Raw genomic sequence first — 25,197 nt, 5'->3', positions numbered from 1 at the left:
AAATGAAAAACAATAACGGAGGCATCAAATATTATTCCATAGGGAAGCCTGTAGGGGTATTAAGACAGGGTTGTTTTTTTTTCCCTTTTTCAAGTTCCAGTTTTACAGGAAACTCTATAAAATGGTGACATTTTTAACCATTTTTGCTCATTGCTTTGAACTTCCCAGTCTCATCTTCAGAGGCACCAAGGCCCAGAAGGGCCAGAAGATGTAGTTTAATGAGACAAGTTTTAAAGGTCACTCTGTGTAATAAATCTGTGCTTTTTAATATTTAAACTTTTAAGGCATTTAAACCTTTAGGCTCCTGGGATTTGCTCCACCAGATCCAACTAGATCCATCAAGCTCAGAAAGCGTTTCACATCGAGGAATATCCAATTTCTCATGCTTGAGATGAAGAGGGTCTTTCTATCCAAGTCCATTCATCTGTCATAACTGAGGTATCTTTAAATCCTTTAAATCACTCTAGGATGCTGGGTAAGGTATGGAGGAAACCTTACTTAAGGCTAAGCTTGTGGAGCTCCATCCCTCTCATTGAAAGGGAATTCTGTCAATAAAAAAAAAGGGGATGCCTCCCAAAACTGTGCCCAAAAAACCTCTCACCAGCTCAGATTCAGAAGATGCCAAAGTGGGTCAAGGAGAAAGCAGAATATGAAACTCAGCTCTAATCTCTTGGCTTGAGATTAGAAAATCGGCCAGTTAACACACCTGGGTGGCAGCACAGAAATGCAGGTTGAGGTTTACCTTCAGGTCAAGGTAGTTTTGAGTTAGGTTTGCTTAAATATCTCTACATTACACTTCACCAATAGTTGTCTGTCCCTGTCTAAGGTCCCCCCACCCAGTGCTGGCTGTGGGCTCTGCTCTAATTTGTTTTTCCATCACCAAGTATTAAGGATGCTCTTGCTTGGAGGGGCCTAAATGCACTAACATGCTTGGAATTGCTCAGCTGACTGGCAGTTTTCCTTATTGATATTGCAATAAAAATTAGATATTATCAAATTGAGTCATTGCCTTTTAACCAGATGCAGGCCAGAGGCACAAGGGGATGGTCAGATGGTGAATTTTGGATGGGTTTGCAAATCAGGCTTCCAGGAACTATAGTTTTTAAAGCCATTTTAGAAAAAAAAGGTCATTTTTCTATCTCAAGATCAAGATGCATAAGATTTCCCCATGGAAAACCTCTTGGGTTTTGAGTTCTCACCAGGAGAATGGGTATACAGAACCAAAGCCTTAAAGATAAGAGGCATCAGAAACCTACCAAAAGAGATTTTTTAGATAAAAAAAAGGAAATACAGCATCTTCCAGAGAGATGGACACAGGTCCTGGGGTTGTTAATGGGGGTCTGGAGCAGCAATTTTTGCAGGAGATAGACAATAATAAAGGCAGCAAAGATCAAGAGGGTGGTAGGAAAGACCCTTACATTCTGTCTTCTAAAAAGCTTCTGTATATAAAAAGAAATTGGCCCTGCTCTTGATTATTCCATCGCAAGCACATTATACAGAGGCTCTTGATGCATTACAGCAGCTTTATATTAATGCTCTTGTGATGGATGCATTTTGCTGCTTGCAGGATCTGGTCCCCAAACTAACATGAATTCCATTAGGAGGCCAGCTGGGAAATGAGGTCTTTCAAGATTTAAATCCTTAAATAACACTTTTTTTAATTCGATGCCAGCATTAAGCCATCTATTTGACTTCAATTCAGCAGTGAGCACCAAGCCTGTCTGCCTGGCTAATCTTTTAAGTTATCTATGTTTGAGGTAGGACCTTATCACTGCTTGTTCATCTTCTCCCTGTTCTGGCTCCAAAGTCAGAGTTATTTCCCCTCTTTTGTAATTAAGGAGGCGTCATCAGTTGCCTGGAAACAAGGTGCTAAAATATGCTTGTGCTTACACCTGGAAATACCTCCAGCTGCTGCCGACACCACAAACAGCACTGCAATCTGCTTTAGGGGGTTGTCCCATCCCTGTCTTCACGCACGGGTTGCATTCACCCGGGGATGCTAGATGGCTTTGGAATAAAAATGTACATTAATGGCGGATTAAAGCCAACGGCTTGAACATAATTGCAGGGAAATATAAAACAATTTTAAGTGTTAGCCCAGTTTCAAGGCAAAAAGGAAGAAAACTGGAAGATGAGAAGTGGTGGCTCTTTCTCTTGGTGGAGGAAAGCATCTTTGAACAGCAGTTCTCCAAGTGGGCTGAGCAGCATCTTGCAGCCGCATGGATGCTCTTGTTGGCTGGAGTTATTCACCAACCTGGCTGGTGGGTGGCAAAGAATTTATAAGGGTAAGCATCTGAGAGTGTTGCGCTTCTGGTTTCCAAAGGCAGGGTTTGACCTCCATGTATCCAAAGGTAATTTAAGCACAAATAATTAAACAGCAAATGAAAGGGAAGCAGCCAAGCAAAACAAAACCTTTTGATCAGGGTGAAACGAGGTCTTATATAGGAAAAGTGTATGTTTCCTTATGCAGAAAAGGTGTATGTTTCGACCGTGGGTCAGTTGCTTTGCTTTTCAGACAAGTTGAAAGCAGAGCAAACCCCAGCAGCAAGAGGGGAGAAAGCACCAAAAGAAGGGATTTTTTCTAAGGGAAGTGCTGAAATAAGCTGGAACAGTGATGCCTTTCAAAAGTAGGCACTTAGTTAAATTAAGATCGGCAAGAATAAGCTGCCTAACTTTCAAAACCTGATTAGCCCGATCTCTATTCGTGAACGCATTACGTTGAATTAATGTTGTTATAGAATTAGCCTCCTAAGAGGCTTGGAGATGTCACCTCCCATAAGTTGCTATTATTTGTAGCTCTTTTTGTATCATGAATACATTCAGAAGGACTGGTCCAGATTCTCTCATAATTGGGTAACACACAGAAATTAGGAAACTATATGGGTTTGGCTTTCTTGTTCTCTTTTTTTCTTGTGTTTCAGGCCTAACTTTTCAAATCATTGAAAAGCAGGAAAAAGGAATCTTCTTCTCCAGCATCCTTTGGCTTTAATTTCCATTTCACCGCTATTTCAGTTTTGGAGGCACCCAAGAACTATATCCCAATTTAATCTGCTTTCTTCCACCACATCAAGCCCTTTCCCCCTATGCCAGTAGCCAACAGATCCTCCTGATTTTATTCTAGCTTAGAGATGCTCACCAAAGCAGATGGGTCTGAAAGGAGACAGCAGCATGGAGCTGGTGGACACCTGCAGGGTAACATTATGTCTGATAGCAGCATTTGCAGCTAAAAGTGCTGTTGACAATAGAGTATTTAAGTTGGGAAGGACCTACAGCAGTCATCTGGTTCAACTGCCTAGGACAAGGGCAGGAGGGCATCATGCAGACAGGGTTAGTGGGGCAATTCCCCCCACCACTCATTCTGTTTGTCCCAAGGGAGCTCATCCTGCAGCCCCAGGTTGCTCTGGGGAGGATCCAGTTCGTCTCTTAAGGTTCAACCAGTGGGTACGACTGCAGCTCTGCAGCCTCCCCCCCGTCATGCCTTATTGCTTAACTCATTTAAAGGAAATTAAAAGCTTTAAAAAAAAAGAAACCCAGGACTTAATTGAGTCTTATAATTTTCCAAGTGCAAATGGTTTTGACACTCAGCTCTCCATCTCTTTCTGCCATGAAGATGCAAGAGTGTTCATCCTCTCCCTCCTCACCGTGATGGGGATGGATAACCCAACCTCTGGATGCTGGCAAAGAAACTGGGGGTGATCTGCTCCCCTCCTGCAGTGTTTCTTGCTAAAAATGCCTCCACGCAGGCCTTTTGGAGGTTTTAAGTTGCTCACACAGAAAGGGAAGGTAAAGAAAAAGGATAATTTCTTTCAAACTCAATGTTGCAAGCGATTAGTGCACAATATACCCCGGGCAGCTTTAGTATTTAACATGGAGGTGATAGTGAGGATTTATGAGAGCTCATGGACAATAACAGCTTTCCAGAGAGGCTTTGATTAAACATTATGGATCCACATTATGCAAATTTATTGCATGGTTAATATGACTCCAAAAGAACACAGTGGCACTTTAAAAAGCATTTAAAAGGGGAAAAAGAAAATAAAGGAGCCAAAGACCATGGTGTTTCTCAGTGCTACGGAAAGGTCTTATTTCAGGATGGTTCAAGCTGAAGAAGTCACAGAGCCATTGATGTACATTAGGGAGATGGGGAAATAAAAGCATGATCCATGAGTTTAAACAGCATCCTTTAACAGCAGATGAATTCCAACCTGGATATTTCACATTTAAACTGATGCTGTCATTAAATCGGTTGCAAACACCCCTTTTCCAAATCACTTGCTTTTTTCCTTTTGAATCTGGAGTTACCATAATGGTCTGAGATGGAGATTTGGTGTGTTTGCTGAATCCTGCATTCCTCCCAGAAATACTGGGAGGGGGTCATGGTGTTTGTTTTCCTCCTTTGGACACTTTTGGGTGTCATTCGTCAACGTCTTCTATGCAATAACATGATTTATGCCATCAGGCTGATTGCGTGGCCTTCATTAACTTAGACAGATTTGTTTGTTTTTTAAATCTATGATGATTAGAACACACAGACTTATTTTCCTCTAGAAATCAAGGTTAGTGAGAAGACAGATCCCATCAACAGCTCTTTCTCCATCAAACAGTGAAAGCACAAAAATAGCGTGAATTAGAGACAGTGATCGACATCCAACCCTTCCTCAGCTGCTGATCTCCAACTGGCTATTTGTGGTGTAAAAACCCTTGTTTTGGTCAATGACCATGAGCTAGGAACTTATGCAGACAAAGAACCTGAAGTTTCAGGAGGTTTCAGAGCATCAACTCTCTTCCCCCTTGCTCAGAGCAGTGAGGAGCTTAGAGGAAACTTCCCTGGTATAAATCAAAGCTTCACCCAGCAAGCAGAGATCTTTCTCCTCCCCCCCATCTTCACCAAGCCTTCTTTTTTAAGCTATATATACTTTAAAAGATGTAACCTAGATAATAGTTGTTGCTTGTACATCACTCAGTAATGCCTCCTTTTGTGCCTCTGGAGGATACTTGTGGTGGCTGCTGCTGCATTCCTTGCTGGCAAGAGGTCAAATTGGCAATTCAAGTTTTCAATAAAAATAGAAACACAGGATGTGTAACAAGGATCATTTAGAGCAGGAGGGAGGATGGTGAGAGAGCCCAAACCCAGTTGGCAGACTCATCAGGCACAGATGGACAGTCATCCTGGAGTCTGGTGATGCTATTCGGGAGGGGACAAATCACCTCCTGGAAGATGCTGATGGGGGTTTGGGTGGGGTAGATGAAGCAGAAAGCTCCCTCTCCTCTGTTTGGAAGGTATTTGGGAATGCTGGGGCCAGAGGTAAGAATAATGGAGAAGCAGCACTGCATTGATTTTCAGGCAGGAGCAGACCCCTGCTTGCAGAGGAAACCAATTTCAGCCCCTAATCTGGTGGGTCTCCTGATTTTTGCTTTCCCCCACTTACTAGAGGAGATCCACATGTTCACTTTGGGATAACTTTAATGTTTTTTGCTCTGTGACTCAGTTTCCCCACAACCAAAGACTCTTTCAAACCAGCCATCAGTAACAGCACCCAGCCACTAGACTGCACGTAAGGTCCATGGGCTTAAATAAAACTCAAAAAGCATTTTCAAAGTGGTCCAAACTGGCTGCAAGCTTCAATTACAGGAGCTACAGGTGCAGGGGGATGAGATGTCCCTGGGGCACCTTGGGATCCCCTGCCCATCCTGGGATAACACATCAACTGCTGTGTTTTTCTTGCAATACCTTTCACTTCTGTAGCAGCTTTTATCCAATAATCTCAAAAGCACTTTACAAGTAATAATTAATTAAGCTTCATAGACTCTTTGTTCAATTCCAGATTATTAATAAATTATACTTTATTATTTATAAATACATGCCACATAATTTGTCTCTTCTGCTATTACCCTGAGCAGTCACTTAGCCGATATTAGCACAGTTTAATTCCTATTTGGCAAGTGTGCTCTTTAACCCTTTCGAGGCTGTTCTTTATTCAGGGGGTACCAAAAAGATGCAGGAGGAAAAGGGGGTGCAAACAGGCAGTGTGAGCATCTGGTTGTCCTGTCCAGCTCCTTGCTGATGTATTATATATAACTGCATTGTACATTTTTATCAAAAGGGATGTTATTTCTGCCCTTACGCACACCCAGCCAGAATTAGGTGTATTACTTTCCCCCCTTGCCTTCATCCCCTTGTTAACCCCTATATAATACCTAGTCCGTGAGCTTGTGCCCATTTCATTTTACCTCCTCTAAGACTCACCAAAGCTGCTTAGCTGAACTGAGAGACCAGAGTCCATTTCTGCTGTACACCCAAATCCTCTTGACCTCAGAAGCTGCCAACTTAGGCTTGAAGCAACCCAAAACCCCCCAAATTTCCTCTGTGAAAGTGGCACGGCTGCTGCAGCAGGATTTCATTTACCAGCCGACCTCACAGGGCGAGAGGCGGACAGAGAGGGAGCAAAAATGAGTCAAGAGAAATAAGCCATTGAGATGGTTTCTCCAAAGCACCGTGTCCCTTTGCGTGAGAAAAGCCGGTGAGGGATGTACTTAATGGCATTGAAAGGGGAAAATAGAGACCAAGGCTCATCCTAGCTCCTGCATTAAATAGAGAGGGGAAGGACACTATTAAAGGGCTATAATCTCCAGTGATAGATGCTGGAAGAAGGAGCCAGGAAGGAAAAGCAATTGGACAAGCTTATAAATTGAGCTAACCTCCTACAAGCCCATTGCATCCCTCCTATTTTACCGGGATTTTACATGGGATGGAGGGTTAAGCCACTGCTGGCTGAACTCAGCTGCCCTGGCAGACCACAGCATCTCCACCAACCGCATAAAACTGTCCCATTCATACTGATTTATTTGGATTTGACTTTGTGGCTGCATTTCCCCATGATGGCTTTGCTGATCTGAGCCTGAATCCCACCCATCTCCCAAGGAAAGCCCCACTGCCTCTGTTTTGCCTACCAGGAAAATGAGGATGCTGTTCATCCTTGGCCAAGCACCTCGAGCTCCTTTGAAGGGCAAGGGAAGACCTCTTTCTCCTTCCAAATTAAACCTGCACCCCTGAGGTCTCCCAGGAAGATGCTCCTGAGGTTGATTTTCCCCTTGACTGAGTCAGAACAGGCTGTTTGGGAGGGATGCTGAGAGGGAAGCCAAGTACTGGTTGTCACTTCTCCCTGGTTTGATTCCCTTTATTCTTTTGTTTTCTTTGGGTATAATTAACAGCTTTGCCTAATACAGTATTAATTCATTGTGTCATTGCATTAATTAGCATTAAAGAGGTCCTTATATCACTGTAGCTGCAAGGAGACCAAATCCAGCAGCAAAGTCTGAGAAACATTTCCCTATTCCCTATCAGAGTGCTGCAAAAGGGTGGAAGAAAATCCTCCGGATGAGGCTTTTCCCCCAAAATGCCATTTCCCAACAGCAATGCAGTATCCCAATAGATAGCTACAGACAAGAAAATATCTTCAGGAGCTGGTTCACTTTCTCCCTGCCAACCTTTTTCTTCCATTTAAATGATTAAAGGCACCAAAGCTCCGATGTTGTTAGCGCGATGTTACCTAAACCCACCAAAGCTGGTAAATCCACTTCAGACTCTCCATAACTTCCTCAGGGGCTGGAGTAAGAGTGAGATCTTTAGCAAAGTCAGCCCTTTTCTGCCATTGTCTGGCAGCAAAACTATTGCCACAAGGGTGTTTCCTCCAGGTGACCTCTAGGGAGATACCTTCAAAGGAGCTTCTTGACTTTAGGTGGTTTTTTACTCCTGGTTTCCTGCTGAATAAAACAAGGCAAAATGTCCCCAAAATGGATTAGAGAAAGGGATAAGCTGGAGGTTCTGGAGAGGTGGGAAGTCCTGGGGTGATGTCTGGGTTTCAACAGTGCTGGTGAATTTGGGGATGACAGAAGTAATGGCAAATGATTCTGATGCGAGGGCAGCTGAAAAAGCCCTTTTCAACCAGGTCAGATGAACGTAACTCTCCAATTCTCCATCAAAAAAACCCCACTGATGTGAAGGGAAAGAAACTTTTTAAAGGTTATTGGGAAACTTCAAATGGAGGCACAAAAATGATGTGAGAGGTGCAGGGGAAAAATGTCCCTCAGCATGGGAGATGCTCACCCCTGCGAGTCACAATATTTAGGGGTGCTAAAATCACTCTGATGCTCTTTCATCTTGCCCATAGGAGCATATAAATAAATAAATCTGGAATAACTTTTAATATGATGACCTGAACTGACACTGGGAATTTAAACAGAACAAAATCAATGCAGTGCTGAGGCATCCTTCAGCTCTATTGACAGCACTGGCTGGTGATTTTTCCCCTTGAACTAGCAGAATAAAAACTAAAAGCTGCATTAGTTTTTTTTAATTAAGACTCTGGCATTATCAGGCTTTACAAGGCAGAGCCAATGCACAGATGAATTACCATTTAATTAAGCTTTCCAAGAAACTTTTGAAGACTGCAGATTAAATGCAGGCACTGATTTCTTGCAGGGTTTGGTGGCTGGAATGTTTTTTTTCAGGGGAAGTTTTAATTGTTTTCCCTGAGCTTGATAATAATAATAATAATAATAATAATAATACAAGTCATTTTCTGCAAGATATAGAGTCCTGGTTTTCCATTGGCAGAGCATCCTGGATACAGAGATATGTATATCATAGAATCATAGAATGATTTGGGTTGGAAAGGACCTTAAGATCATCAGGTTCCAACCCCCTGCCATGGCCAGGGACACCTCACACTAGACCAGGTCACCCAAGGCTCTGTGTAGCCTGGCCTTGAACACTGCCAGGGATGGAGCATTTACCACTTCTTTGAGCAGCCTGTGGCAGTGCCTCAGCACCCTCACAGTAAAGAACTTCTTCCTTATATCTAACCTATATATATAGATACATTATGAGGCAATGAAAACTGAGGTGTATTGATGCCCCAGATGTGCCCCAGTCTGTACTGCCGCCTCAGAAAAATCCCAGTGTATCATCGGGATGAAAAGAGGATATGGGGGAATATCCCTGCATATTGCTTTCATTTAACATCTTTATTTCACCTGCTTTGCACTGAGAGGCATGAAGGGGACAGAGGAGTTGCCTAGACAGAATTACATGAGTTTTCCTACAGGTAAATGGCAGCGTGTGGTAAACCTCGGAGCTACTGAATGGCGAGCAAAGCTCTGTGCAGGAAGCAGCTGATAGCATTTGTCCCTGGAGGTGATTTCCTGTTGTGGGCTTTTGGTTGCCAGGTTTTCCCTGCTTGTATTTTCCAGTGGCTTTGATATTAATATGTACTTTGGTGCCAATCTTGGGTGTTTTGTTTAAGCCCAGTGGGAAAATGAATTTCTAATCCCATTACTGGCCAAGTGTAAGGTTATCTGAGCTTATATAGTCCTGACACCCTTTCAGATCCTGCCCTTGCCATGCTGAAAGGTTCAGGAGATTTTGGAGGTCCCAGCAGGGTTATGCATCATTTTGGAGCATCCCAAAATGCCTCCACAGCAGGCAAAGTCCTGCAGGAGTTTTGTGAGTGTAACCAAGCAGGAATAAATGCTTAGACACCTGCCTGGATGAGAGAGGCACTGAAACGGAGTGCCAGACCTGTTGGGTTGCTCTGCATAAATCACTGCTTATGCACTAATAGATGCACTAACAGATGCACTAACATACACACTGATCTGCACTTACACACAGCCCAAAGCCTGCCCACCAGCACCTTCCCTGTGTGTTCAGCCCTTTATTTCAGAGAATTTGGGATCTGAAGCTCAGCCTGGCAGCTCCTGCACCAGCTTCTCAGCCACTGGTAGGGTATAAAAGCAGGGCTAGAGGCAAGCAGTTTGCAAAGAGGTCCCCAGGTTGCTTTGACTTGCTGCATGCCACGTGTCTCAATCTGTTTGATTTCCAGCATCTTCCCTCTTTATGACCTGCTCCATGCCTCACTTAAGTCCCCAGGAAGAAAAGAAATCCCAGCCCTATGTCAGCTAAGCAAATGTAAGAAATTTTGGGGACCTAGCCCCTAAAATGGAATCATTTCTAATTTCTTTTTAAAAAAAAAAAGATGCAATTCTACTCACCAAATCCAAGCTGGAAAACCTGCCTGGGCTGGCACCAACGCTGCAGCTCCAGTGCCATCTCATGGGGACGCTGGGATGCTGCATCCCTGCACGATGCACGGACATACCGATGATTTCAGGCCCCATCCAGTGCCTGGCCTCAGCAGAGTGTTTATGACACTAGGGTAGAAAACCTCTAGGAGCATACAGTCACACCACAGTGTTCTGCACCTAGAAAAAAAAAAAGGAAAATCATTAAAAATTGGAATTTTCATGGAAATAGCTAAATTTTCCCAAGATTTAGGGGACCCAGAAAGCATCACTGGTTCCCTCTGTTGCTGCAAGCAGAATGCCCAGATTGGCTTCTTTCCCACTGATAGATTCCTACAGGGAAAAGAAGGCAAGCGAGTTTTTAGTTAAAATCTCTTCAATGAGAGACATGTTAACACTTTTCTTTACAAAGCCACTGCAGAATTAACCAGGGATAATGTTTGAGCTTCGGGATGTCTCTTGGGCTGTGGCTGTGCAGGCAGGACCTGGAGATGGCAGTGCAACCCTTCAGATGAGGAACCTCAATCCCAAACCCCACTCTCACTGTTTCATTCAGCTGCTGGAGCCTGGGAATGACATGGATGCCTTTTCTTTTCCTGGCAAAGCCACTAAAGAAAATGCAATTAAAGGATAAGATCCTCTTTGACTTGCAAAATCAGCCCCGTAATTGGCAAAGCAGAGCTGTTTAATGAATTCCCTCTCTGTAAAGGTTTACTAGCCGGGTAAACTTCCTTCTGGCTAATTACTGAAGTCAGACGGATCCACGCCATGCAACTTTCTATGTGGTCACATTTAGTCCAGCAAATAAGCCTGGTCTAAACTAAAAGCAGCTCTTGTCAGCCTCCACCAAAGGAGAGGTGAGGAGCTTAGGGATGCAACTGGTCCCTGGTGTGAGTCTGGCACTCCTGGTTCGGATAGGGAGCATCAGTATGGGGAGTTCATTGGGAAGAGCAATTATGCTTTCAACTAATTCATTCCCTTCATTCAAATTAAGTTCCTTATATAGGAAAGACTGAACTCTTCATGAACCTTTGTCCTCCCTTTAAATCTGAATGTGTTGCATAGCTGTTAAGACACAAGCATTTACAAATATAGTCACATGCGTATATACTCTCAGGCACATACACATGTGTATACACTTATTCAGAGCCACTCTTTGCAAGAGAACTGCAATTCCAAGTGACACAAGCACAGGTGGATGCAAAACTATTCCTGGCAGAAGCACACATCTCATGAATGAAGGAGTTTGCTTTGTATTAAGCTGCCAGAAGTTCCCTGGCTTCGGTTCACAAATGTCTTTTGCAGTTCCCATCCCTCAGCATTTCCCTGGGATGCACCATTACCCTCACACCCAGGGGAAGGGGCTTTGACACTGCTGCAGCCCTCAGATGATTGTAATCCAGATTTTGTCTGGTTTGGGATGGATCTCCCCCTTTTGCATTCCCCATGGCACTGCAGATGCCTGGTGATCCCAGCATCCCTGTGTATCTCCTCTGTGCCCAGAAGCTAAATGCCTTTACTTCTTCTAGCTCTGCTGGTAAATATTAGACCCAGCACAGGCCCCACCACAGCCTGACCTGAACTGAACTCCAGCAAGAGCTAAAAATCTGCTTATCCACATCCTTTGGGCCAGATTTTGCTCTCCCTTGCACTGCTGTAGAGGTTAATTATATTATAGACAGCAGAGGTGCACCTATGCATGACCAGAATAAGGGATTTAGGCTTTAATTAAAGGGCTGATGTATAGCAACAGCCTCCAGCAGGCTGTGGGCTTTTCGTTATACTAATTAATTTGGCTGCTTTGGGGCTCTACTGTAAACCCCTGAGACCTGGCTGTAAAAAATACAGGCTGTAAATCAAGAGCTCCCATCACCCAGCACCTTCTGCTTTATGTCAAAGCTCTGCTTCGCATCCCGTTGCCCTCCTGCCTTCCCACCGGAGCTGTGCGGGGCGTTTGAAGTCAGACCTTAACAAGCCATGTTTTCCCTAAAAAGCCCTTCTTTCTTCTCTTTTGCAAGCTGATATCCCCATGTTACAACTGGCTTTAAGTGTGTAGTGCATGGATTTCCTGAGAACAACCTCCAGTGCAGCACTTCTCTCCACCTTTGCAGGGGAAAGCTGTAAGGACCAGCACCAGTCCTATCTCTTGCTCCCCCAGGAATGAAAAAGCCATTTAGAAAGGGGTTTTTTGGTAGGTTTCATTCATTTCCTGCTGTTTGAAAAGGCAGAAAGGTGGAATCAAGGTTCTCCTTGCTGGACATATGACACCCTGGATGTAAAAGTATCTATGGTGGGACGTGGTTTGGTGCACAAGTGGTTTTAGTGCTGCCAAGGTGCAGTGCTGGGTATGATTTCCCAGGGGTTTTACTCAGATCAGATGCATCAAGCAGTCAGATCTGGGTGCTGGGAGAGGAAATACCAGTGCTCAGCACCCTGCTCCTGCCGTCACCCATACAGCCGTCATTGCAGGTTTGGAGACACCTCTGTGGACCAGAAACTGCTGCAAATCCTCCAGGGATCTGCATCCTCCTTTCCTACCTTAGATCTATGAGCTTTGCTCCCCAAAAGCCCTTTTTGTTACTCCCATTTGCTCACAGGGTAAGTTTTGCTTCCAGTAGCCTCAGCTACATGCAATATGCTTGGAGGAAGAAACAATGCAGATAAGGTTGCAGATGCAGATGGAGATACAAAGATCATCAAACCAAGATCTGCAGATGCAGATGGAGAGCGTGGCATTAACTTGAGGGCGAAAACCCCATCTTGGAGTACTGCACTGAGTAGAACTGCACCAGAAGGCACCAAAAAAGCCTAAAGATCCACAAACAGGCATGAATCCATCTTAAATAAAGTGTAATTTCCATGCATGCTTGTTATTTGTAGCATTGTACATGGTAGAACAAAAACCTGAGGGATATAAGACAAAAAGAAAGGGGAAAGACATCATATGGAAGCAATTAGCAGCAACTTCATTCAAAAAAACATTAAGGTGCTTGTAGCATTAAGGCTCAAGTGATCTGTACTCTGGGACCATAATTCACCGACACTTAATAGCATTTACCCTGCAGATGTGCATTTTATGCAGAAATATCAGCTTACTGCTTTGAAAAATTAACCTATTGAAGGCTGTCAAGCCACGGACATGCTCTGGGGAGTATTAGATGTTGGGTTTTTACCTAGGGGCTGGGGGAGAGATGGGTTAATTGGGGAGCAGGGGTATTTTAATGCAGCAGCAAGAGGAGGAGGTTGTACCCTTTGTCTTGTGAGAAAGGAAATTTCCCTTGTTGTAAAGTTCACGGTGATTTGGGCAGGTATTGGAGAAGGCAGAAGTTTTCCAGTCTCAGGAAAGGAAGATTTAGAGGGTAGAGGATGTGATTTCCCTCAGGAGATGCTTTCATACGCACTTCTCCTTATAGCAGACTGGACACAGCATGAGCAGCCATAAATATCATCATGATTTGAAACTGTTTGGTGATTTTAAAGAGAAAAAAATATCATTTTGCTTCATAAAACACAGCTTTGTTGGTTTGGATCTTCGTCCCTTTCCCTAATGCAGGGCTGCAATAAATGCTATGGGGCAGTAATTGTCATTTCCAATGGGTTTATAGCAGGAATTGCTGGGGATGCCTTAAGGTTTATTCTGCAAGCCATTATTTAGGGATAAATTATTACCTGCCATCCGAGGGTGAAAAAGGTGGGAATGCTCCAACTCCCCTGCAGAAACCAGCAGGACCCACGAAGGACTGCAACAGTGGTCAAGCCTCCACTGAGATTTGAGATGCTGCCCAAACAGAGAGGCAGGATGAGGCCAAACTGGCATCTCTGCCCCTTGAACTGCTGGAGTCAATGCCAACGCCAAAACTAGGAATGAAAAGGAGGTTTTTAGCTCATCAGCTCAATGATAACATAACAGAGGATTATTTTCCCACCCTGCTCCCATTGTCATCCATGGGGAGACCAGACATTCTGGGGTAACAGTTTGGGGGAAATGGCATGGCTGGGCCCTGACCCCTTTCCTCGAGGCCACCTGAGGATGCTCGGACCTTCTGACGGTGGCAGTACCAATTGACAGCATGGGCAGATCTGTCCCTTGGCACACCATACCCTTGGCATCAGAACATATTTCCGCTCCCACACCTCGACTCCAGGCTTTGGGAACAAAAAGTTTCCAGGGCCACTCCCTGCCTGCATAGAGGGTATCACAAAGAGAAGAAACACTCATTAGACAGACCTGGGGGCTCCTGTCATGGGTCAGTGTTAGATTTTCTCCCAGCACTGCAGCAGGACACAGGAGATCCAGCACCAGCACAAAGTGCTCTGGGCTTTCCAACTGCAGAATGGGGAATATAACATCTGCCAGACCCCAGCCTGCACCTGCCTCCTCTTTTTACTGTGAAAACCCTATTTTCTTCAATATATATATATTAATGTAAATGCACTTACTTTAATTGGTACAGCCAAGTAAAACATGCCATCATCTTAACCAAAGCCAGTGGGAGACAGCCCCATGAATAAACTCATTCCTCCACCCAAGCAGTCCCTTCCTGTACAGTGGTCTCAAAGCCTTGGCAAACAAAACTGTGCTTCACCATTAACCTTATATTAAACCAAAGTGAGTTCTCATCCCTTTGGGTCACCTGGGACTCATCTGAATCCCTGTCAAGGATGTTTTATTGAAAATGCAAAGCATCTCCATATTTTTGCTGTAGGTTTGTGTTTTCCAGATACAGCTTTGAGCAAAAAGCATAATGCATCTATAATCACACCCCCCTCCTCAAGCTGTCATAAACCTTTGGCGTTGTCAGAATCAAAGGGCCTCATAGGGCAAATAGTTGGCAGGCAGCCTGTGGAGCGTTGGTTCACCTTTCATAGAGAAGGGGGAAAAATAGAAGGGGAAAAAATGGAAGGGAAAAAATGGAAAGAAAAAAGTAGAAATAAAAAATGGAAAGAAAAAGCAGAAATATAAAAAATTAAAAAGGAAGAAAAAAAAGAAAATGAATAACAAGAAAAAACAGGAAGAGAAAGACAATAGAAAGAATAGAAAGAAAAATAAGAAATAATAGAAAAATAGGAAAAAGTAAGAAGAAAAATATTAAAAAAAGAAATAAAAAAATCAAAATAATAAAGAAAAGGTCCCTCAAAATCCTGGCACTAAAATAAAAAAGCAAACCCCAGAGTGTCTCTGTCACCACGTTTCAATTAGGGAGGTGAACGCTGCTCTCACGCACTGCAGGGACTCGGGGTTATTTATTCAGCCTCATAGATCACGGGCTTTTCTTAGCAGGAGTTAGGAGCAGGATTTTGTCTTCCCCATCCCTTTGAAGAACAATAAGGTATGAGGAGGGAAGAAAAAAAAGGCCTTTTTTTGAAGGGCACGTATTTAATCTTATCAGAGGCAGGCAGGACAATAACAGGAAAGGGTAGGGAGGCCTCGCCAAGGGATGCAGAGGGAAGGGCAGGGAGGAATGAGGGGTTAAAAGCAAACTTCAGCTGTGCCCCCAGGGACACATCTAATCAGAGGTTAGGCTGCTGGGCTGATATTTAACCTGGCAAAAGACCATTCGGAGCTGTGCAATTAAAAAGCCAGTTGTGTGCAGACAGGCTCGTGATGAGGTAGGCAGGCAAAGGATGAAAGGCTGTTTGCCCTCCTCAATGGCTTGAAATTTCGCCCATTTTCAGCTGTGCTGGCTCAAGGGCCACAAAAAGGGGATGGTCCAGCTCTTTCTGTGGTCCTTCTCTGCCCATTGGATTTGGAAATCAGGATGATGGTTGCCCAAAGCAGAGAGGCTTTTGGCTACCCTCTGTGCCAGAGCATGGATAAATCTCTGCCCCTCTTTCCTCAGCCAGGATCTCACCAATGATTTTTCCTGGCAGTGTTAGAAAAAACATTAATGCACTTTTGACAATGTCAAAGTGATGGGTTTGGGTGGTTGGTGAGGTTTTTTTTCCCTGAAACAAGCTTTTCCTGCTCCGAAACTGCACAGAAAAGGGTGTTTTACATCAGCAGCATCTTCTATCCAGAGCTGGTTGCACCCTGATGCTGTATAATTGATGTCACAAATACTGCAGCATTTTTCAAAGAGATTATTCAACAGTTCCCTCCCTTTTAATCCATACCTTGAAAATGAAGGAAGAAATGATCCTTCAAAAAAAAAAAAAAGAATAATGGTAACCCTTGAGATGGGGAGGCTACAGCCTGGCCCTTGCATCCCAGCTATGCCCCATTACCTAGCTAAAGGCCTTTGGGTCTGAAATATAGCAGATTTGGGGACTACTGAATGCTTTTACCCTCTCTAGAATGTGAAATTCTGATATCTCAGAGCTCACTTCTGTATTTAGCACTGAATAAATACATGCCATTGCTTTGTCACTAACCAACATGGGACAGAGATGTCTTTACCTGCTGTTCTGTTTGATCGCTTTAACCAGTAACTGTCGTAACGTTAAATACAAAGAGCTTTGGAAACCAGATTTAGCATCTCCCTGGCCCCTCTCAAACAGCAGTAGGCCATTAGCTCATCAGAATATATTGCTTTATTGGCAGTATCTTTTAATTGCACAGCAATAGGCACCCCTAGCTGAAAGGCAGAGGTGTGATGCTTGTGGTCCAAGGAGCTTGCTCTACCCAAGATACTGTGGAACTGGAGTTCATTCACAAATGCTTTTCTTAATTATTTAAGCTTGACAAGCAGCAAGTAAACCTCATCTGTGCCTAATTTAGAGGAGGGACTTATTCCTCCCATATTTCCAAGGCTCACCCCAAGCTGCTGGATTTTGAAGGGAAAAGAGCTTTTTTGCCTCTCTTGGTGAAGCTTTTCTGTTTTGCATCTAATAAATATTCATCAACCAAGAGGGAAGAGCTGGCAAAAAGGAAAGGATGGGGCTGCAGTGGGCAAAGAGAGTTGAATCACTTCTCTAATATTGACCACTGATTAAAATAAAGATAACAATAGAGGGTGCTCCCAATAGCTTGCAAACTCCCTGTCTGAGACTCTGCAAAAGCTGTGCTCCTCCATTCTGCTGCTGCTAAAGCAGAGCTGTGATGCAACAAGGCTGAAATAACTCCGTGTCCCCCAGCTCACAGCAATCAGGGCTGTGTAATTACCTCAATCCCTTTTTCTCCACCTCAGTCATGAGGTCTTGGGAGTCTGCCTTCTTCTAAGGTGATGATCTCTGGGCAGTTTTACAGACTAGAAGTGCAGGGATAAAGTGTATCTTCATCATCCAAGCCAGGGAGAAAGTGTCATGCCTAATGAAGCCTTGTTGATCCGGCCTAGAGCTGAAATGTTTTGCAGGTGCTTGTTGCGAAGAAGAGGACAGATAATGAATAAAACATGTTTGTACTTCAGTCTCCAGTAAATGTGACAAACTCAGATCTTATGGCTGGGGGGGGGGAGTGGTATGAAATATGAGTTGGAGCGCATCTGAAAAGCTCGTAACTAATCCAAGATGTTGCTCTGTGTCGTCCTGCTGCTATGGGGTATGGGTTGAGCCAGGTTTATAAAAGAGTGGGGAAAAAGAGGGGGCTGGAGTTATCTTTATAAAGACAGCAGGATGTGACCTCTGGCCGCTGATGATATAATTCTGCGCATTAAAGTGAGGGTTGTCTTCATCCTTTTGCTCAAAGACTGAGCTGACCCTGTTGTTTCCAAGCCCAAAGGAGAAGCCAAGAAGGGAAAAAACATTTCAGATGCCAAAGCTTATTACATTAAAATGCACATGCTAAAAAGCCTCTAGAGCCCTTCAGGATTATTAGTGCTCTGAGGTCAGTGGTTGTGACCAGCAGCCAACAAATAAAGGATCGTTTTAGGAGCAGTGATTCTCCAGTATTTATTCCTGTGTGGGTCCCTCGCTGAGGTACCTCAACCTGTGGCTGCTGAATTGTCCCAGGCTTGGGCTCTCCAGCCTTTCTGAGGACAGAGTCATGGTTTTCTATGGGAAGTTAACTTTTTGTCCTTCCAGCGCTAGCTGGAGGGTCTGAAAACTAGAGGCTGAACTGAATCCACATGGAAAAATGACCTGGGAATGAGACCAGTCCAGTGACTTCAGTACTGGGGGTACTGGACGCAACAAGGCTATTTGCTCCCTTCCCCATGCATGGCCTGTTGAGTTGCTCTGGCTTCACTCCAACCTGAGGAAGAACAGAAATAGCTTAAAGTCTGTGCTGTAAACACCCATATTACTCAATTAATGCTTTTCTGATCCATTTTCACTATGCCTGCACTTCCTTTTGCATCACTACTCTTAATTAAGGATCTGAATATCTCCCTGGAATACACCTACACTTGAGCTAATTTAAGCAAAGAAAGGGTTAGCTACGTGCTTCAGGTCAGTGCTGAGGTCCTCCTCTCTTCTTCGGTTTTCTTTTCCTTTCACAATTTCTTTCACTTTCTGAACCTGACCCCCTCCATACACATTGTCTTTGGGACTGGGAGAAAATAAAGGCAACGATATGTGCCATTGCACGTTAAAAATAGCCTGAAGTAGAGGTTTGGGAGATGCTGATTTTGTAACACAAGGGACTGTGTCTCCAGCTGGTTTCCAACAGTTTTTTGCTAGTCTGTATTCAAGAAGATTCTCCCAGTTATGAGCTAAGCAGCTGAGATCATGAGAAAGCAGAGCCCCCCATATCTCAGTTCAGCAAACCATGAGCTGCCATTCAGAGACAGCTTCAGGGCCTAGAGCTCCAGAAAAAAATACAAGATCATCCAAAAGCATGATGGTCCCAGGTCCTTGCTTCCAAAATCCTGCAGGTTTGGAAAAGCAAAATGCAATGTACTGCTAAGGAACATCCTGAAATGAACCCTCGCTCTTTGCTTTTAACCTCTGTTTAACCTTGTGAGATGCTCCCTCCATTCCCAGGCTTCTGCACCTTGTTGATCGTCTTCTATTTTCATGTTTAATGTTAGCATCTCCTGGGAGCTAAGTCAGAGCATTTCAGCCCTGCAGGATCTCACCACTGACCTCAGGTATTGCTTTATGCAAGCCTGGGTCTCTACTGTGAACTCTTTTGCCTTCATTTCTGTCTGCAGGTTCTCAGTATTCTTTAACCCAGATGGCTTTGCACTGTCAAAACCACATTGACTGTCATAACTATTAAAGGCAGCTGCTCCATTGCTCATGTTTGGACCTGTTCCTCTTTCCAAGAAGAAAGAATGAAAGAGTGCACAGGCTTTCAAATCCCTGGTTTACCAAAAACACTTCAGCACCAAACGCGTGCTTTGCACAGGACTTCGCTATCTGCAAGAGGATCATTTTGGCAAGCATTATCTCTTTAAAGAAGAGTTGAAATCCCTGGGAAGCTGTAATTCTTTTCATTGCAGACTATGCTGATTCCTATCCTGAGGTCAGACGTGTATGAAACTAAATGGTCATGTAAAGCCATAACCTTCCTTTGAAATCAAGAAGCCACTTGGAGAGCACAGAGGCAGGGAGATAGCATAGCCCGCAGTGACTCTCTGGGTGCTGTGGGAAGCTGCTCAGGGGAACAAAGAAGGAATTTGCCTGCACAGGTGGATTTTTGGCACCAGTGAACCCATTCAGCATCTTTGGGCTTCGCTTTTGTTTGGATCTACCCTAACTTCACTGCTGCACCATCCCAGGATGCAGGCAGATGGTTCCTGCATCTTCTCAAGTGCGCAAAGAGGTGGTCTATTTTTGAGGCTGGTGGTAAGTAGCATCTCCCTTCAGGGGCAGTTGCAACCACAGGAACCAGGCATTACACACACAGATGTGAGATATATATATCTCACTTAATGAATTCATGGTGTGCACACATGTGGGTGTGTTTTATGGCTAATTCCCCAGCCCTCCTAGCCCAAAGACTAAAGCATCAGCCCTCAAAACCCCAACTCCACAGGTATTTGGGGAATTTGAACAATTTCTGAGAGTTTTGTAGCTTCTATAACCAGGACACGGATTGGCTGAAGCTTTGCACAAGCTGGTAGAGTCACACCCTGCCCTATGGAGGCAAAGCCAGAAAAGACTCAGCTGCTAGTCCCGAATGCACACAGGCAAAGCTTCCTTACCACATTCTCCATGTGTTCTGTCAGGTCCCCAGGTCTGGTTGAAAGTTACTTCAGCGGCAGCTTAGACAGCTTGAAGAGCCATGAGGTAGCTGACTTCTTGTGCATCCTTCAGGACATGCTGAGATAATCCCATCCTTTGGGTCCCAACAAGGAAGGGAAGAGATGGCTATGAAGCAGGAAGGCTCCTCTTCCTTGGTCTTTATTGTTATTTTCTGAAGACTTTATCTATTGGGTTATCTTGTCAAGGCCCCAGGTGGAGGATGAGTTACTGCAAGAGCCAGTGTCAAAACACACATTGCATTGGTGAGCACAGCCTCATTTTCTGGACAGTCTCTCTGGTTTTAGTCTGTTTTCCTGCCATGAAAGCCAAATTCAAGCAAGCAAAGTTCGGAAAAGCATTTAAAAGAGTCACGGGTGAAAGAGTTGGAAAAAGCTTTAATTGGCTTTTGAAATTGCCTTTAAATTGCCATCGAGCGATCTTCTCCAATGTGTCTTTCCCATTAGCCAACTTCATTAGAAGATTAACCTTTGCACCCCCAATAGCTTTCTGCCTTTGCCCCTTTCCTCCCTTTGCTGTGCTCAATCCCCCTTAAAATTAGGAAAGAGAAATGCAGCAGGCAGGAATGAGGGAAGGGAAAAGAGTAAAGAAGACATGACATCTCCAAAAGGACAGGAGTGACTTAAATCTGAGCAATTAATCAATTCCCACAGCTATCTTTGTGATAACTTTATACCCCTGAGCTGATGTCTGTTGTTGTCTGACTGCATTTCCTTCATTTCATGGAGGAAAACGGTAGGGGTTGGGTTTTTTTGCTTTCTTGCTGTTTTTCTCCATAGCTTCACAGTCATGAAACTCTCACTCAAAGAGGTTTGCATCCTTCTCCATATCTGGCCATTGCTGCAGTCCCAGAGGTGCGAGCATCTCCTTTACTTTTCAAGTATTTTGAGCGATCCAACATTTTGTCTATGGGAACTCAACAGAGAATCTGATGGGAACATCACCCCAGTGGGGAGGAAAAGCTTCACCAACTCATGGATTAGATGCCAGCAAGAGACCAAACTTGGATGTCTTTTGAGGTCTCTGAACCACAGCAACTGTGCAGAAAAATAGCTCTGCCCCTATTTCAACAAAACCAGGCAGAACCTCACTGCACTGAGCCCCTTCTAGTTTCCTACAGAAGCCTGGCCTCAATTTTCATAAGGTGATTTCCTTCAAAGAAACAATTAAAACCAGAGAGATCTTCAGTTTTTGCCAAAATCTCCACTGATGACAAGGTGAACTGATTTACCTGGAAATAGCTGTTAGTTCTTAATGTGGAATAAAGAGAGAGAACAGATTCTTTTGAGAAAGATTTCCCTTTCTCCCTGATATGCCAGGTCCTACAAGCAGCTGCTGAGGATACTGGGGAGAAGGTGATCAAGGACAGGAACTAAGTAACTATTCAAAATGAGTAAGGAAGGTGTTGATAGATAACAATAAAGACAAAGAAAGTTAGACGTGGGTCAGGGCAAGAAGCAGTTTCTCTCCCAGTAACAAATGTGTCTGGCCTGCTTCCCCCATGAGCTCATATATCTGACAATATGCTTTAATGCTTTGCAGACCTCAGGTATATTATCATACCCTGAGCCTGAACCCTCCAGGGAAACCACAGTGAGGAGGGAGGTGGGAAGCATCGGTGCTGTAGGAGGATGCTCATGATGGTGGGATACAAATGCCTGTGGCAGTGGGACTGGGATGCCCATGGTGGCAGGATTGGGATACCCATGGTGGCAGGATGGAGATGCCTGCGGTGATGCGATGCGCATGGCCAGCGGACCATGGACCATGAGGTGGCGCTGGCAGACTGCTGCGCAGCAATCCCCAGCTATCAGCTCCGGCAGCGAGGGAAAGCAGGCACATACCCAAGGCAGACGTATTTTATCTCTTATCTCCGTGCGCTCAGGCTGGATGAAACATTCTCAGGCACTAATCTGGTGTCTGTCCTGCACAGAATCCCCGAGGAGACAGAGGAGCTGCTGGGGTTAGGAGCAACACACAGCATGTGGCACTCATCTTCCAGGTCTGAAGGCCATGGTCAAAGGCAGCTCTAATTAAATTAAATGGAGAGAACTGTATTTTTCTGGTAAAGAAAACATGGTTACTTCGCTGAACAGAAGACTCAGGGGGTTAAGAGAAGGTGAAAAATGCATGCTGTGCAGAGGAGGGAACACATTTCTGTGCCCATTGTTTCTCCTTTGGGGTACTGCAGGAGGCAAAGGGTTATGGAAGGGGAAAGCTCTTAGCTTTTTTGACATCAGGAGTCACTTTTGGCCAGGCATATTACCAGCTCCCGGGGGTTTCACAGCCACGTCTGCGGTGTACTTGAAGAAAAAGCACTTCTATTCAGAGAAAACCCAAAAAACCCTATCCTGCAAGGCACATCTGATAAGCAGGTGGCTGAAGGTAAAAACTTCAGCTCCCTTTTCCTCAACATCTTAAAGCATTTCTGCTACCAGATATGAGTCACTGGAAATCCCCACTGTCTAGCGATGCTCTTCCTCTGGGGCTCTTTTCAAGCAGCATCTGATGCTACTTTGAGTGCCACACAGCAGAGTCCATACTTAGTCTTTCCAGTGCCACAGTGAGCTAAAGTTTGAGCAATAAGAGTCAGAAAGGTAAAGAGGGCACCTATTTTAGGCAGCAAGTGCATGTGCTGCTGATGGGCAGGTTTGCAAAGAGCCTGTCTTCTACAGAACATCACTCACATCTCTGGTTCGGATATTAATAGCCCAAGCTGTGTTTGCAGTTAAGAACTACTTAAGTCTTTCCTCAGGAGCCAACACGGGAGAAAGTGGTGGATGTGTTTCACATGGGCATCTGGACAGGGTTAAAATCCCCAGAGCTTCCCTAGGTTTGGAAGAGATCAGAGGCTGAGCTGGAAACAGGAGGTTCACAGGGCACCATGCAGTAATAAGCTAGCTATCTCCAGATGGAAAGGATAAAGCGTGGGGTCTCCTGCCTCCTTGGCTTGTACAGTGTCATGGAAAAGGTGTGTGTAATCCTAGCAAAAGGTGTGCAGCTCTACTGTTGAAATCAATAGGGTTAAGCATCAGGATAGGATCAAGCAGTATAAATCCATCCATGAAATATCCATTTTGTATTTGAGTCTGAATTCTCAGTGTTAATGGGTAAAGTTAAAGAGTCAGAGGTGCATCTTGGACCAAATGCTGCTGGTGCCACATCCACAAAAGCAGATAGTGAGTGAAGAAACCCCTTGAACAGGAAGGAAATGCAGCCCCAGACTCCCAGAAGGGAAGTTCAAGTGACAGAGTCAGGTTTGGTGGTCATTTGTAGTTTCCATTTAGGGATGGAGTTAAGATCTTGGGTGGCCATCATTTAAACAAGACAAGAGAAGAGGTGAGCCTTTGGGGTAGGAATAAGCTTCCAAGCTCATCACTGGGCAAAGGTACCATGCTTGTAAGGCACAGGGAGAAGGAGATCACGCCATCAGATGCTAAGTTATCCTGGAGGGGATGCTAACACTCAGCTTCATGATAGACTTTGGAAGTAACTATAGACTCTCCTTACCCAGCATCAGCCTAATGGCTACAAATCTGCCAATTAAGCACCAATTAAGATTCATCTTTAAATGTATTCTCCCTACTCAGCAAACGCCTTGCATGCATTCAACTATTAACAATAGGCTCTTTGGTCAAGGTCGTCGTCCCTTTCATCTAAGGATCTCAAAGCACTTGATGAAACTCCACCGCCTTTCTCTGTGGTAGGTAAAGGCTATAATGTTCTTTTAATATCATGAACCTAATTTATAAGGATAAATTACAGTGGGAGATAAAGAGCACATGGACCCATGTGGATAAAAATAAAACCCCATATTGCCCCATTATCTGGCATTGGTTAAGCTTCTGCTTGTAGAATTTTTTTGTCTAATTTCTCTCTTTTTTTTTCCTTTTAATGAAATGCTATTTATTTATAGCTAAACACCATCTTTGAAGCCAGAGCCAAGCATTTGGGGAGCCTCAGATAGGGCTCTTGAAAAGGAGAATTATGTCTGTTTCAGATGTTTTCAGAAGTTGCTGTTTAAAAGCAGTGAGAACTATGACTTTTCTCTCACCGAGCTCACCCTCCCCTCGGCGTTTCTACAGGACATGGGCAAAGCAGATGTCTCCAGAGCTAGAAGAAGTGGTGACAAGTTGAGGGGGGAGAGCACTGGGGACAGGACGAAATGAAAGGGGATTTTAGACAAGAAGCCTCAAAGGACCAACGTTGGTGTAAAGTGTTCCCTGATGCCCTGTGGGAACCTCGTCTCGCTACTCACCAGGCATAAACGTGAGGGATGCTTGGAGATAACCAGAAGATGTTTCACTATCCACCAAAACCATCATTCCAGTGGCTAAGAAGAAGCTGGCCACCTTGTACATTATACCATGGTCTTCCTCAGAGGGCTTAAAACTCAAGCTTCTGGCAAGCTGAAACAAAGTTCTCATGAGGCACAAGGGAGAAAAGTCATCACGCAGCCTTCTGGCACCATTGGATGGACTGCACTACATTTTCAGAAGGCTTTTTAACTTCATGTGGACACTATCCTTTGCAGTGTACGGCTTTTCACCACTTCACCCAGGTGATCACTCAAGCCTTCAAGCAAAACACAAACACATGCCATCCCAGAGAGAACTAGGGGCTCCAGGCTCTCACTGGGACCCATTTCTCTTGCTTAGTGTAGGGGCTTACCCCATCTCAGTGACTTTCATGCTCACAAGCAACAACATGGAGGCTATTTCTGGCCACTTCTCCAATAATAAGACCCTATGAATGGCCATGGGAAGCCTTTCATTAGGAACAGACAGATTTTGACTGGGAGACGAGGGGATTATAGAAATGCTCCTGCTTTGGTGCCTGCATGACATCATGCCCTCCCGACTGGCAGGGAGACAGAGAGCCTTTGATAGTGCAGAGCGGGGGACTCTGGCCCATGGCCAAAGACGATTACAAGCAGCACATACCTTCAGCGATTTGCCAAGCCATTCCTGGAGGGTGATATAACTTCCTCCGGGCGAGTGAGCTCGTGCGGGGCTGTAATGGAGACAAACT

The 25,197-nt window shown here is 44.5% G+C and overlaps 1 long non-coding RNA gene across 1 annotated transcript; it reads right to left on the bottom strand.

Annotated features, from left to right (window-relative positions):
* Positions 1-16,809: 16,809 nt before the first annotated feature.
* Positions 16,810-21,909, bottom strand: LOC133220393 (uncharacterized). The gene is made up of 2 exons (XR_009727709.1): positions 20,109-21,909; positions 16,810-18,211 (listed from the first exon to the last, which is right to left on the bottom strand). It is a non-coding gene; the product is annotated as an uncharacterized LOC133220393 (long non-coding RNA).
* Positions 21,910-25,197: the final 3,288 nt, after the last annotated feature.

This window comes from Neopsephotus bourkii, unplaced genomic scaffold (assembly GCF_033783945.1).
Source record: "Neopsephotus bourkii isolate Nb327-2 ecotype Australia unplaced genomic scaffold, CSIRO-AGI_Nbou_v1 NB_1433, whole genome shotgun sequence".
NCBI classification, from domain to species: Eukaryota; Metazoa; Chordata; class Aves; order Psittaciformes; family Psittacidae; genus Neopsephotus; species Neopsephotus bourkii.
Note: the sequence above shows the minus strand (reverse complement) of the source record. Positions and strands in the feature narration are given on the sequence as shown.